The sequence below is a fragment of the Temnothorax nylanderi genome, unplaced genomic scaffold (genome assembly GCF_030848795.1).
Source record: "Temnothorax nylanderi isolate EJ_2023f unplaced genomic scaffold, tnyl_v1.0 TNYL_tig0445_pilon, whole genome shotgun sequence".
Lineage (NCBI taxonomy): Eukaryota > Metazoa > Arthropoda > Insecta > Hymenoptera > Formicidae > Temnothorax > Temnothorax nylanderi.
This window is the reverse complement of record NW_027249507.1, coordinates 13729-27701: the sequence shown is the minus strand read 5'-3', so window position 1 is coordinate 27701 and position 13973 is coordinate 13729. Positions and strand designations below refer to the sequence as shown.

Genomic DNA, 13973 nt, shown 5'->3' with positions numbered 1-13973 from the left:
TTAAAAAAAATATGTGAAATCTTTTAATACTGCGCCAATTACAAAGAGAGAATATATATAGGTATATATATACATATATACCTTAACAAAATTATTATTATATCACAAAATTGCGTTACCAAACTCAATCCAAGTGATATCCCAGGGAGAATTGGTACATCGGATCGACATTGAATCGACGTCTTTTAGACGTGTCTAAATGAGATCTATAGACGCGTCTACATAGACGTTCAACTCTCTGAATTTCGACGCTATCTAGATCTTAATATCGACGTCTATAAAACATCTATTAGACATTTAGTTGATACAATGAGTGCATTCGGTACTACAACCGCTCAGTATGCATTTTACTTTGATTGGAGTGTACTAAATAGATATACATACGATAGATGTAAAAGAATATTATTTTTTTTATTTTTTGTACATAATTTCTCTCTCTCTCTCATAATCTCTCTCTCTCTCTCTCTCTCTCTCTCTCTCTCTCTCTCTCTCTCTCTCTACATATATATATATATATATATATATATATATATACAGTATATACACACACATATATACGTACATTCTATATTTAAACTTAACATTGAATCTGACACTTTCTATATAATAGTTACTCTAGTACAATAAACTAAAGCGAAAAAGAAACACCAATAATATAAGGCTTCAAAAATTGTATATAAAAGGAAATATAACGTATACGTTATACATTTAAACTTAAAATTGAATCTGACAAACTTTCTATATAATATTTAGTTTCTCTCTAGTGCAATAAAATAAAGCGAAAAAGAAACAGCACAAATATAAGGCTTCAAAAATGGCATATAAAAGGAAATATAACGTATATGTTATATATTTAAACTTAAAATTGAATCTGACACTTTCTATATAATAGTTACTCTAGTACAATAAACTAAAGCGAAAAAGAAACACCAATAATATAAGGCTTCAAAAATTGTATATAAAAGGAAATATAACGTATACGTTATACATTTAAACTTAAAATTGAATCTGACAAACTTTCTATATAATATTTAGTTTCTCTCTAGTGCAATAAAATAAAGCGAAAAAGAAACACCAATAATATAAGGCTTCAAACTTGCATATAAAAGGAAATCATAAAAAATTCTACATTTTAATCTTTTTTACGCCCAGCAGCATTTCGTAGCCAACTTCTGAGTGCATTTAAAGCTTCTGATAAATCGCTGTCCGGAAATTTTAGTAGCATCCCAATCAGCAAAATAATATTTAAAAAATGTTTTTAAAAAACATTTAAAAAACATTTTTTAAACATTTTTAAAAACGTTAAAAATAATGGGATAAGTTCCCTTTTTTTCATTAAAAAAACATTTATTTTAACGTTTAAAATAATATTATTTTAACGTTTAAAAAATATTATTTTAACGTTTAGAAAAATCTTATTTTAACGTTTAATAAACGTTTGTTTTAACATTTAAAAAAATGTTTTTTTAATATTTGGGAAACGTTTACATTAAAAGGTTTTTTAATAATTTTAAAAATTTGTGTTATATTTGATTTTTTATTACTAAATATTATTTTTTGTACATATTGTACACATTGTATATATAATGTATAACAAAATAAACATTTGCAGTACAAAATAAAATACATATAAGAAAGAAAAAAAATTTACTTGTATTTTAAGGCATTGACAAGACCGCTGTTTGTATAACGCAATTGAAAATCGAGCAAGGTCCATAGACGGTCATAGCAAGACCTTTATGCTGAAATAATGTTTCATGTGTGATTTTTAAATATATTTTCTAATTCTTCTAACTGTACGCGGTTACTATCAGTCTCAACACAGCTCTTAAATTGAATCAGAAAAGTAATATCACACATTAAATTGAGGGTGAAGTCCCATGGAGCCAGCGTATGGCGTACCGGCGTATGGCGTACAGAAGCTTAGCTAATCACACGCTTTACGCTCGTTTTCGTTACGCCAGCACAAACATCGGCTGTCCCATGGAGCGTATTTAAGCAGCGTAATGATTAATAAGCCAATCACAGTGTTGTTTTACACAGCTTATTTTCAAAATGGATGCTCAAGGGGTCTTGTGATTGGCTTATTGATCATTACGCCGGCGTAAATACGCCCCATGGGACAGCCGATGAAATTTTCAGCGCAATTTTTAACACATACATTCATACATGAAGCAATATTCTATATGCGTGTACGTGGGTGTGTATCATTATAGCATAAACGCCGAAACGCTTCAAAAACCAGCGTAACATCTGTGCTGGCGTAACGAAAACAAGCGTAAAGCCTGTGATTAGCCAAGCTTCTTTACGCCATACGCCGGTACGCCGTACGCTGGCTCCATGGGACTTCACCCTGATTGTCAAATAACGTGGGTCGGCGATCGAGTCGTCGTTTAATTCCGCGGTATTCCGCGGCTCACCATGTGCATTCAACGGTACATACGTTGCTGTAAGAAATTTAATAGTTATGCAGGAAGTCTTTGCGGGAGGGCAATAATGATGTTAGAATTAAACTTTAGAACTTTATTATATCACAAACCTACCGGCACACAAATAATGGGAACGAAGAACGAAGTTGCTATGGTTGCTACACATCCGCACGCTCCGCCATAAGTCACCTACTGCCCGACACGCGCAAACACGTCAGGTCCACAGAACATAAGCACGTCGCACGTTGTCGCAACTCAAGCGACCAATCAAGCGCGCCGAACCGACGTACGCTATTAAGGCTGCGTTCGAAAATATTACCCGGGTACAGACGAGTATACTTCCTTTTCCTTCTAACTCAGTGAGTTAGAAAGAGAAGAGAGTATACTCGTGTGCACTCGGGTGACGTTTTCGAAAGCAGCCTAATACTTCGATTCGGAAAAATGAAAACGGTGATTGGTCACCGCTTTGTCACTTTATTGTGTTATCGTGTAGTCCTGTGTGCAGTATAATAGGAGCCGTAATTAAATGCGGGGTTTACAATAATTCAGCAGAACGACTGCTGAGTTGTCGTCTTATCAACACACACTACGTTGATTTGTTGGTTCTAAAAGTAACAACCAATCACATTCGATTGCTACTGAGCGGTTTGATGCAAGTCTCAGAGTCGCAGAAACGGTCGTAAGAAAGAAATTGACCAATTAATATAACAGTTAAAAGCGTTCGACTGTGATTGGTCAATTTCTGTCTTACGACCGTTCCTGCGACTCTGAGACTTGCGCATTTAATTTGTAGACTCCGTCTAACTCGCTCAAGCATTCGCAAGAAATTTGCATATAAAATTTCTCACAAATAATCACACAATTAATCGTACAAATAATAACCGTGTTAGAATTTATTAGCGCATGTTATAACGTATATAATAATGGTATTTTTATTTTTAAGCCATTATTTTAAATGAATAATTAATGCAAAATAAATATTAAATTAATGTTGAATAAATGTGAAATTAATGTTTTTAAAAATTATTATTGCAAACGAATTATTAATGTGACATAAATATTAATCAATAAACGTTAAATAAATATTTTTTCGAAATCATTATTTTAAATGAATAATTAATGTAAAATAAATATTAAATAAATGTTGAATAAATGTGAAATAAATGTTTTTAAAAAATATTATTGCAAACGAATAATTAATGTGACCTAAATATTAAATAAACGTTAAATAAATATTTTTTCTAAATCATTATTTTAAATTAATAATTAATGTAAAATAAACGTTTAATAAACATTAAATAAATATTATTTGTACAATAAACTGTAACAATGTACAAATACTGAAAAAAAAATATTTAAAAAACATTTAAAAAATATTGTCTGCTGATTGGGATCACTCCTAGATTAAAAGAACAATGAAGAGAAATAAATATTCTGTGATTCTCTGAGTTACCTAATATTGTATAATAAATTAAAAACTTTGGGAGACGGAATACTTGAAAGAAGATAGAATACCTTGAAATAATTCCCAAAGTTTCAACTGTTTAAATGACCTTTTAATTGTCATAGCTTTCTGAGGATTATGACCATCAAAATTAAAATGTACAGCTAAGGAATTGGTCATCAATTGAATCATAAGTTTTGACGTTGCAGTTTTTTCATTATTTCCCAAAGCCAAACTCTTCAAATAGTAGCACTGCAAGAAAGGAACCAAACAAAAAGAAATTAGTATTTATGAAACACATTACAGAGATGATGACGTTCCGATATTCACTGCCAGTACTAAAAATCTATAGTGTATGTGACGTAAACTATAGATTCAGTACTGGCAGTGAATATCCAGAATCCAGCCATAAAATAATAAAAATGTATCAAGTTGTATAAGCATAATAAAATATTACTTACTGCTGCTGAAAGATTTACATCGTTGGATAAAAATTTCTCAAATTCTTCAAGGCCTTTTATATCACTCAGAGGCAGAGAGGGTAGATTTGAGGGTCTATTGATGACAGCCTGTTCCGGAAGCAGACTTTTATTTAAGTTTGTTTGGTTCATAATAACAACGTCAAGCTTACTACTGATGCCTTTTAATTCTTTTTCACTGTCTTCTAATTTTTTTTGTAATCTTATAAAACGTTCGTTAAAATCTGAAAATATACGCAAATCATAAATAAATAATGGCAAAAGCAAGAAGTATAAGAATAGTGGAATTATTGATGATCGATAACATTTAACCTGCATAATAAGGTTATAAAGTAAAGCATATGAGAGCACACAACGTTTCCAATTAAATAAACCTGAACAAATATTTATTAACAAATTATGAACTATATAAAAATTATATTTCATAAGTTATTTATGAAGTAATCATAATTGTCTATAGACTCTTTAAGAACACAAAACAAGTAGAAAGCTATCGATCATCTGATGTCATTTTGACATTATAATAACCAATAATAACCAAATATTGATATTATGATAACATCAAACGACGATATAGGTTGCTATTGAGTAAGTAAGTAAACAATAAACTTACAAAAGGTAATCTAAATCGACCAAATATATATGTAGATTTCGAAAACGAGAATTCTTGAAGTTAAAAACAGATAAATGAGAAATAACACTATGAAAAACTTACCGGTGGACTTTCACTCATTTTCGATAATTGATTGCTGACTTTATTAAATAGCACGACTCAGCACTCTCAGCAGTGATGCCAGACACGAAACACAGCTGCAGTATACTGTGATGGCCTCGGCAGACAAGCACGATCACGTCAATCGCGCGCGATACACGATATCCAACGAACATAACCTTGCACTCGTCGCAGCACGCTCATTGGATATCGTGCGTCGCGGGCGATGTAATCGCATTGGTCGTTCGAGGCCGCATGGACGCGGTCCCGTGAAACGGAGATAGAGGGAGTACACACACAAAAGAGGAACCACGTCCGTGAGCGCTCAGCGCTGAGCGGCCCTTCGATCTTTTAATTTGCAACTGTTTTAAAAATCGTGAATCTGTTTGCATATATGATGTACTCTTTATAGTTTCAACGGTCAAAATTTAAAGTTAAAACATATTATATTTTATATATATTTATACATGTTATATAATTATAAAAATCTTATTATATGATAATTATTATAATAGTTATATAATAATTATATAATAAAAAAATATATAATAATATAGATAGCATATGTATAATTTTTCATATACATATACATATACAATTATATACAAGATGGACAAAATACAGCGTTATTTTGTATCAACTCACGCTATATTTTGTGCCTGCATGTATATACATAATTTTTCTAATTTTATGTGTCGAAAAAAATGAATGAGTTTATTTGTAATCAAAAGCAGGTAAAATCCTCATGTCCGTTTATTTATGGTAGAAAGGAATTGAGACCCGTTTAATTTTTTAATATATTATATTTTAATTTAAACTTATATATAATTGATTGAAGTTGTAAATGCTATCGACGTCTGATCGACATCGATCAGACGTCGATGGCGTCTACAGATAATCGATCGAAGTTGTAAATGCTATCGACGTCTGATCGACGTCGATCTGATTTGCTATTTCGATCTGGGAAAGCTGTAGACGCCATCGACGTCTGATCGATGTCGATCCGATTTACCATTTCCCCCTGGGATACGTACCAACCTAAGTGGTAGTAGTCTTATTTCTCCTTAACAAAATTATATCACAAAATTGCGTTACCTAACTCAACCTAAGTGATATGTTATTTCAAAAAAATATATGAAATCTTTAAATTACGCCAACTATAAAGAGAATATATATATATATATATTGAAATAACATATCACTTAGGTTGAGTTAGGTAACGCAATTTTGTGATATAATTTTGTTAAGGAGAAATAAGACTACTACCACTTAGGTTGGTACGTATCACTTGGATTGAGTTTGGTAACGCAATTGTGTGATATGATGTTCCAATATCAATAAGCGGCACACAAAACAATCTACTACTACGGAAAAAACTACGGAAAAATATAATTTTTAATCCAATTATTTGTTACATTTTTGTAGAATTAAATTATATTGTTAGAAAACTATACAGTATCTATGTCTGACACCTTCCGTACATCTGCTAACAATAAGTGTAACATATGTAGTACAATACGAAACGTCTTTATTAATTAACGTTGTAGCACAGTACGTAAGGTGACTGACTCAAGATCCAGGGGTTCCAGGTTCAAATCCAGCGGTGGTCAGCAAATTTTTCAAGTACAATATAAATTTAATTAATTAAGCTTGCACATAATAAAGATTTTCGGCAATAAAATAATGTTTAACGAGAAAAATAAATTTTATATTTTTATATTTTAATGGTCAAATATGAATAGATATGACCGTTGATATGATTTTGTATGAGCATGCATGGTCAGACCTGGCCAATTTTCGGATCTGATCATATAAACAATAATGTATATGGGCGCTGCTACTTAAATCTAGACGGTTTTCTACCTTAGTCTGCTACTGTGAGTAGGCGTTGGCCCAAGGATTGTGAATCGCAGAGAGGATAGAAATGTAGGCGACAATTTTCAATATTTGTTTATATATAGAGTATATTTACATATCTACATATGGGAGTATGTCAGTTTAATAAAAGCGTCGATCACCCTAATAGTCCTGGTGTGGGATGCCAGGATGGAAGGTCTTCTTTCAACGATGGTCAGAACCGTAACTTCCTGCTGTCGGTAATGGCGTCTTTGCGCCGTGAGAGCGTCCAAGCGCTGTGATCGGCCGTCAGGCGTTGAAAGTGTTGTGATTGGTCGGCGGGCGTTGAAAGCGACTGAGCGCTGTGATTGGTCGGCTGGTGTTGAAAGCGACCGAGCGCTGTGATTGGTCGGCGACTCGCGCCTCATGCCAGGCGACCAAGCGCCTCTGATTGGCTGGCGGCTTGCGCCTCTTGCCAGGCGACCAAGCGCCTCTGATTGGCTGGCGGCTGGCGCCTCTTGCCAGGTGGTGTCTGTCCGTTGAGGAAGGCAGCAAGCGATCGTGTGCTACTGCCGAGGGCGACTAGCGCCTTGAGTCGGTGAGCATTCACCCGCTGCTGCCGTAGGTGTCTAACGTCTGTCAGGCGACCAAGCGCCGTTGATTGGCTGGCGACTCGCGCCGAGTGGCTGGCGACTCGCGCCAAAGGTGGCTGGCGACTTGCGCCTCGTGCCAGGCGACTCGCGCCGAAGGTGGCTGGCGACTTGCGCCTCGTGCCAGGCGACTCGCGCCGAGTGGGTCTTTGAGCTTGGGAACTCTTACCCTAGGCGACTAGCGCCTGAAAAAATCTGCCTTGGTCCCGTAGGGGGTCTCCCTTTATACTAGTCGGTGCGGAATTTTGACCGTGAGAGAATGCGCCGGCGATGCGACGCCTAGCGGCGTTGTCGCGAACTGCCGGTAATGCAGGCGCCGCGCGGGCGTGTATCATTGGTGGCACATGCCGCCACAATGTATGATCATATATAATTAGTCAAAATTATTTTTTCTCGGGTTGCTTGTTTCCGATATATTTGTATTGATTGTAATTTGATCATAATTTAAAAATAAAACATTTCTGTACGTAAACTGGCAATTAGTACAATAAACCTTGAATTTCCTTTAATATAAACGATGCGATATATGAATACAATTATGAGCTTATTTTGATCAAACTTAAGGCCATTGCACGTAACAAAGATTCAGCCATAATCGTAAGGTCGTAAAAAAATAAACCAATCATAATCGATTATTCTCCTTGCGTTTGAAGAATAATCGAGTGTGATTGGTCTATTTTCTTATGGCCTTACAATTATGCCTAATGGCTTCTGCCCAAAGGACGCGGAAACGCTTGCTGCGCAGCAAGGAGCGACGCGGTAACCAAGCAACGTGTCACTTTTCTGTAAGAACCAAAAGTTTATTAGCTACCGTGTCGATCGCTCCTTGCCGCGCGGCAAGCGTTTCCGTGTTCTGTGGGCAGAAGCCATAAAAGTCTATCCAGACAAACTTGCATAGGTGCATAACCATATGCATAAAGAAACGGATTGGTCTATTTCTTTATGCACATGCATATGGACCAATCAATTCTCTTATGCTTATGTTTATGCGCTATGCAAGTTTGTCTGGATTGACCTTTAAACTTTGTTATGTGCAATAGCCTTTAAGGGCCCGGACACACAAGTTTTTTGTAACAGTAACAGAAAGTTTCGACCAATCGCGTTGCTTGAATCGGGAACGTATGTACGACCGTATGTTCCCGAATCGAACAAAGCGATTGGTCGAAACTTTACTGTTACTGTTACGAAAAAGTGTGTGTCCGGGGCTTAAAGACCTTCAAGTGGGGAGCACACACTTCTGCACAACGCATAATGCGTAAGCATAAGAAAATTGATTGGTCCATACACATGTGCATAAGGAAATAGACCAATCAATTTTCTTATGCTTACGCATTATGCGTTGTGCAGAAATGTGTGCTCCCCGCTTCACACATAAAATCCCATAAAGACATAAAAGGTAATAAGCATAAGAAAATCGATCAATTTTAATCTAATATTTTCTTTTACTGGTAATAAGCATAAGAAAACGGACAGCACAATACTTGATTGGGATTGGTCGATTTTCTTATACTTACATTTTACGTCTTTTCAGGATTTTATGTGTATAGGAAGTTTTAATAAAGATTTTTTAAGCCTCCCTTTTTTGCACTTTTTCAGCCAGTAAGCTAGGTGGACCTACACAATATTTATTAAGTTTTAGACAAATCGGTGAGGAAGCCACTTTTCTTCATAATTACCCGAAGATTTATTTAAATTATAAAATAGCGACTTTTCTCAAATAAAAATTACAAGAAAATGTTATCCTCAAATGATATCCAATTACGACAACAAGTAAGGAATTACACAGCCTAAAACCAAAGGAGAGTATACGAGACAATGCAATAAAATTTTATATGTAACAAAAACAGATGGAGTTATCCTGTATGGTTAAAATATTGCAAAAATATTGGAGATACTGATTGAAAAAGTGCAGAAAGAAGTAGAAAGATATATAATATTTGAAAGAGATTACATATTATTTTTTAATCATGTTAAATGAATAAAGCATTAAAAAAGTATAAAATAAAAAAATTTTTTTAATAAAACCGACTTCAAAAAAGCTCTAAAAAGTAAGACAAAATGTAAAGCTTTTTTTATTTTTTAAAATTTTTTCTTATTTTTTTTAGATAACTGTCAAGTCTTCCGATGGTCAAGATATTGTGTTGGAATCGTGTACGTTCTTTTGACAAAGAAGTTGCAACTATGTTTTTAAGCCATGTTAAAGAACACGGTCAAGCAACGTGAGTTGTATCTTGCATATTTAAGAATCTTAACACGTTGAAAAGATTACAGCATTTAAAGTAAATTTTTGTATAGCGTAGTGAGTGTGCAAAGCACAGAAAAATCTAAATCGTGACCTATATTAGCATTAAATACAGTAGAATTGATGCGAGTTGCAAGTACTAAGACAATTATATATAACGATTTCAGATGGTACGACGGCTTTTTTATTTTTTAAGTTAATGCTGATGAATGGAAAAGTCTATAAGCATATTGCGGACAGGATGATGCCTAATCAGGATATAGCCACGAAAAAGAAAGGTATGCGCATGGCAGGGAAATTAGCGCTATTCACAGGCCTTGTAAGTATATTTAGTAACAACGAGGATTCTTTGAATTGAGCTCTGTCTTAAAATCGCATCAATTGAAGTGAATCCACTGCTCAGTGCTGAAATTATACGATTTTATCCGTCACAACGAATAGACCAAGAGGAATGCTTTTTCCAGTCGATGGTTTCGAATGTTGCTGACGTATCTATTTCGTTGCAAATGCATCATTATGAAATGATGATCGGTAGTAAATGAGGGATATGTGAATTAAAAAGATGTGTACATTAACTAAACAGTATCTTTGTATGATTACAAACTATCTTCATCTAATTTTTTAGTGACAATGTCCGAATAATTTGCGTTAGTATTTCTGTGTAAAAAAAATATGACGATTATATTACAGTATATCTGATGATTTTAACATAATTATAGAGGTAGGGTGTCTAAATTGTTATCGTTCCATCCAAATGTAGCTTTTATATTATTCGGATAGTATCGATATTTTATGCTGCTTATAAACAAGTAAAAAGTATTTTAAGACACTTGTATTGTTTCCAGAATATAAAAACTTGTGTTTAGATTACAGATATACGTTTTGGGTACTGGCGTATCTATTTCGTTGCAAATGTATCATTATGAAATGATGATGGGTAATAAATGAGAGATATGTGAATTAAAAATGTGTACATTACCTAACCCTTCATCTGATTTTTTAATTTTAGTAGTGACAATGTCCGAATAATTTTGCGTTAGTATTCCTGTGTAAAAAAATATGACGATTATACGATTATACTACAGTATATCTGAAAAATGTTAGAAAATGAAACAATTGTTTAAAGGTATCTTGTATATCATAGCATCTATTTGCTTCGCCTGTATGGAATGTTAATAACGCGTAAGATAATATAATCATTAAAGTAATATTTCTTAAATGTATATTTCATACTTAATTTTTTATTTCATAAATACTATCACATTTATTCCTATGAGTCGTTTTCATTTATTACGCTATTATGATTTTAACATAATTATAGAGGTAGGATGTGTAAATTATTACCGTTTCATCCAAATGTAGCTTTTATAGTATTATTTATATTTATTGTATCGATACCTTAAACTGTTTATAAAAAAGTAAAAAGTATTTTAAGACGAGAGAAAGATATAGAGATGGAAAAAGAAGAAAGAAGGAGAAGAGAAGAAACAATAAAGAGAAAGGTATAATATATTATAAAAATATTTATTATATTGCAAATATATTTAAATTTATATATTAGTTAACTTCTTTATATACACTACCGCTCATTAATTTCAATATACAACAGATTCGTTGATTTCTCTGTAAAGGATGAACATCATATAATACGTGTTTTGCACAGAAATGAATGCACTTGCTGTTATAAACATTTCACTTGCATGCATCGTATTTTTATGTAAATAATATATAAAAATGCAATGCATGCAAGTGTTGAAAATGTTTATAACAGCAAATGTATTATATATTATGAATTATATTATGGATTATATATTATTTTTTAATCATATTAAATGAATAAAGCACTAAAAAAGTATAAAATAAAAAAAAATTTTAATAGAACCGACTTCAAAAAAGCTCTAAAAAGTAAGAAAAAATGTAAAGCTCTCTTTACTTTTTAAATTTTTTCTTATTTTTTACTTTTTTTTTTGAAATCGGTTCTATCTTTTTTAAAGATTTTGAGCAATTTTTAAAATTTTAATTGTTTCTTCTATTTTTTAAAATATATTTATATATCAATTTTTATGTGACATAACAGTCACATGTAAAATTTAATTTCATAATAAAAAATTAAATATAATTTATTTTTAACCGACTTCAAAAAGGAGGTTCTCAATTCGGCGAGTATGATGTATGTGGGTATGTCCACGATTTTTTCTGAAACTACTGGACGGATGCGGTTTTCACTGTAGAGCAATCCTTGCTCCGGAAAGTTGTAGTACATAAAATATCGCGTTAGAACATCAGGGTACGGAGCAGTATGGAAATATGCATACTTAATAATTACAAGCAAATAATAAATTATTATTTTTGATTCGTATCAACTGAATAACGCACTAAAGAAGTATGATGTAAAAAAAAATTATTTTAATAAAACCGATTTCAAAAAAGCTCTAAAAAAAATGAAAAAAATGAAAAAATAAAGAAGTTTTAAAAGGTATGAAATAATACTTTTAAGAATTTCTTTCAATGTTTTGAAGTCGGCGCCAAATTAATAATATTTTTAAGTATTTTTTTTTTTCAATTTTTTGAAGTCGGCGCCAAATTAATAATTACTAAATCAATTTGGCGTCGACTTCAAAAAATTGAAAAGAATACTTATAGCGTTTTTCTTTGGCAGAACTGGAGCGTACTTGTAAGTGCGCACTAATTCTGCCAATGAAAAACGCTATTAAAATTATCATTAATTTGGCGCCGACTTCAAAAAATTGAAAGAAATTCTTAAAAGTATTATTTCATACTTTTGAAAGCTTCTTTATTTGTTAATTTTTTTCATTTTTATTCTTTTTAGAGCTTTTTTTAAATTCCGTCCTATTTAAAAAAAAAATTTACGTTGAGTCATTGCGTGACAAGAAAAAGCAAATTTTTTTTTCTTTAAATTTTTAAACAATAATTGATATAACTGATGCTATAAATCATGATCACATCAACGATGAAGATAGCTACAGCGTGTTTTATGTAATATATGATTCTTTTATTCTTTATGATTAAGATATCATAAAGTTAAAAAAAATAGAAGGAAGAAAAAATAAAAAAAGGAAAGAGGAGAGCCAAGAGGCAGAAAAAAGGAGAGAGAGGAAGAGGAAGAGGGGGGGGAGAGAGAGAGAGAGAGAGAGAGAGAGAGAGAGAGAGAGAGAGAGAGAGAGAGAGAGAGAGAGAGAGAGAGAGAGAGAGAGAGAATTAGTGAGAATAAGAAAAAATGGCTGCAAAATGCGAAAAGAGACAGAATTAGGACGACAGGATATGAATTTAAGAGAATAGATGAGAATAAAATTGAATAATAGGACATGAACAAAAATCAGAGAGAATCAGAGAAGATAAAAAAGAATGGGAGAAATAAAGAGAAGACAATGAGCGAAAATGAAGCATTATGAGTGAGAACAAATAAGAATAAAAAAGAATGAGAGAAGGTAAAGCAGTAAAATGCAATAAAATTAGAAAAATGATGCAGAATAGATGAGAAAGAAGGAAACTATACAAAGACAGTGGAAGGAGACTACATAAAGATAGTGATGGAAAGAACGTAATTGAGAGTGAATCAAACAAATTAAATAAAACAAAATGAGATAAAATGAGAGAGAATGAGTAAGAATGAAAAAGATTGAAAAAGTACAAGGGAGTCTGAAAAATAAAATAATATGTGATTAATTAATAAAAGAGGGAGAGGGACTTTTGGTGTAGGAGGCGGTGGAAGCGGGTGGTTAGCAAGCGCGATAGAGAGCGAAAAATAAAGCATAGAGTGAGATTAGGAGTAGTAGCAGAGAGGAGAGTAGTGGTGGAGGGAAGGGAGAGGTGGCGAAGGCGGTGGAAGTGGTGGCGAGAAGCAAGGAAGAGTAGAAGAGGAGATGTTAGGTAGTAACGGTGTGTGGTCAGAAAGAGGTTAGGGACACCTTAGAGAAAAAGTGAAGTTTGGCAGGCGGTTGAGAGGTGGTGACATCGCGGGTGAAGAGTAAGAAAGGCTGAGAGAACAGGTAGTGACATCTCGGAGAGAGAAGAGGAAGGAGTAGGGCGGCGGTAGATTTGAAGCGAGATAGCGAGAAAAGGAGACGATAGAATAAAGAAGGTGAGAGGAAGGCAGGGGATAAAAAGGAGAGTAGAGGGGATGAAAAAGGAAATTGAGGGAAAGGATAAAGCGGATATGG

General features: G+C 33.3%; 1 long non-coding RNA gene across 1 annotated transcript; it reads right to left on the bottom strand.

The window, feature by feature from the left end:
- Positions 1 to 3718: 3718 nt before the first annotated feature.
- LOC139782855 (uncharacterized) lies at positions 3719 to 5251 on the bottom strand. Its single transcript, XR_011721031.1, has 3 exons — positions 5068 to 5251; positions 4335 to 4576; positions 3719 to 4125 (listed from the first exon to the last, which is right to left on the bottom strand). It is a non-coding gene; the product is annotated as an uncharacterized lncRNA (long non-coding RNA).
- Positions 5252 to 13973: the final 8722 nt, after the last annotated feature.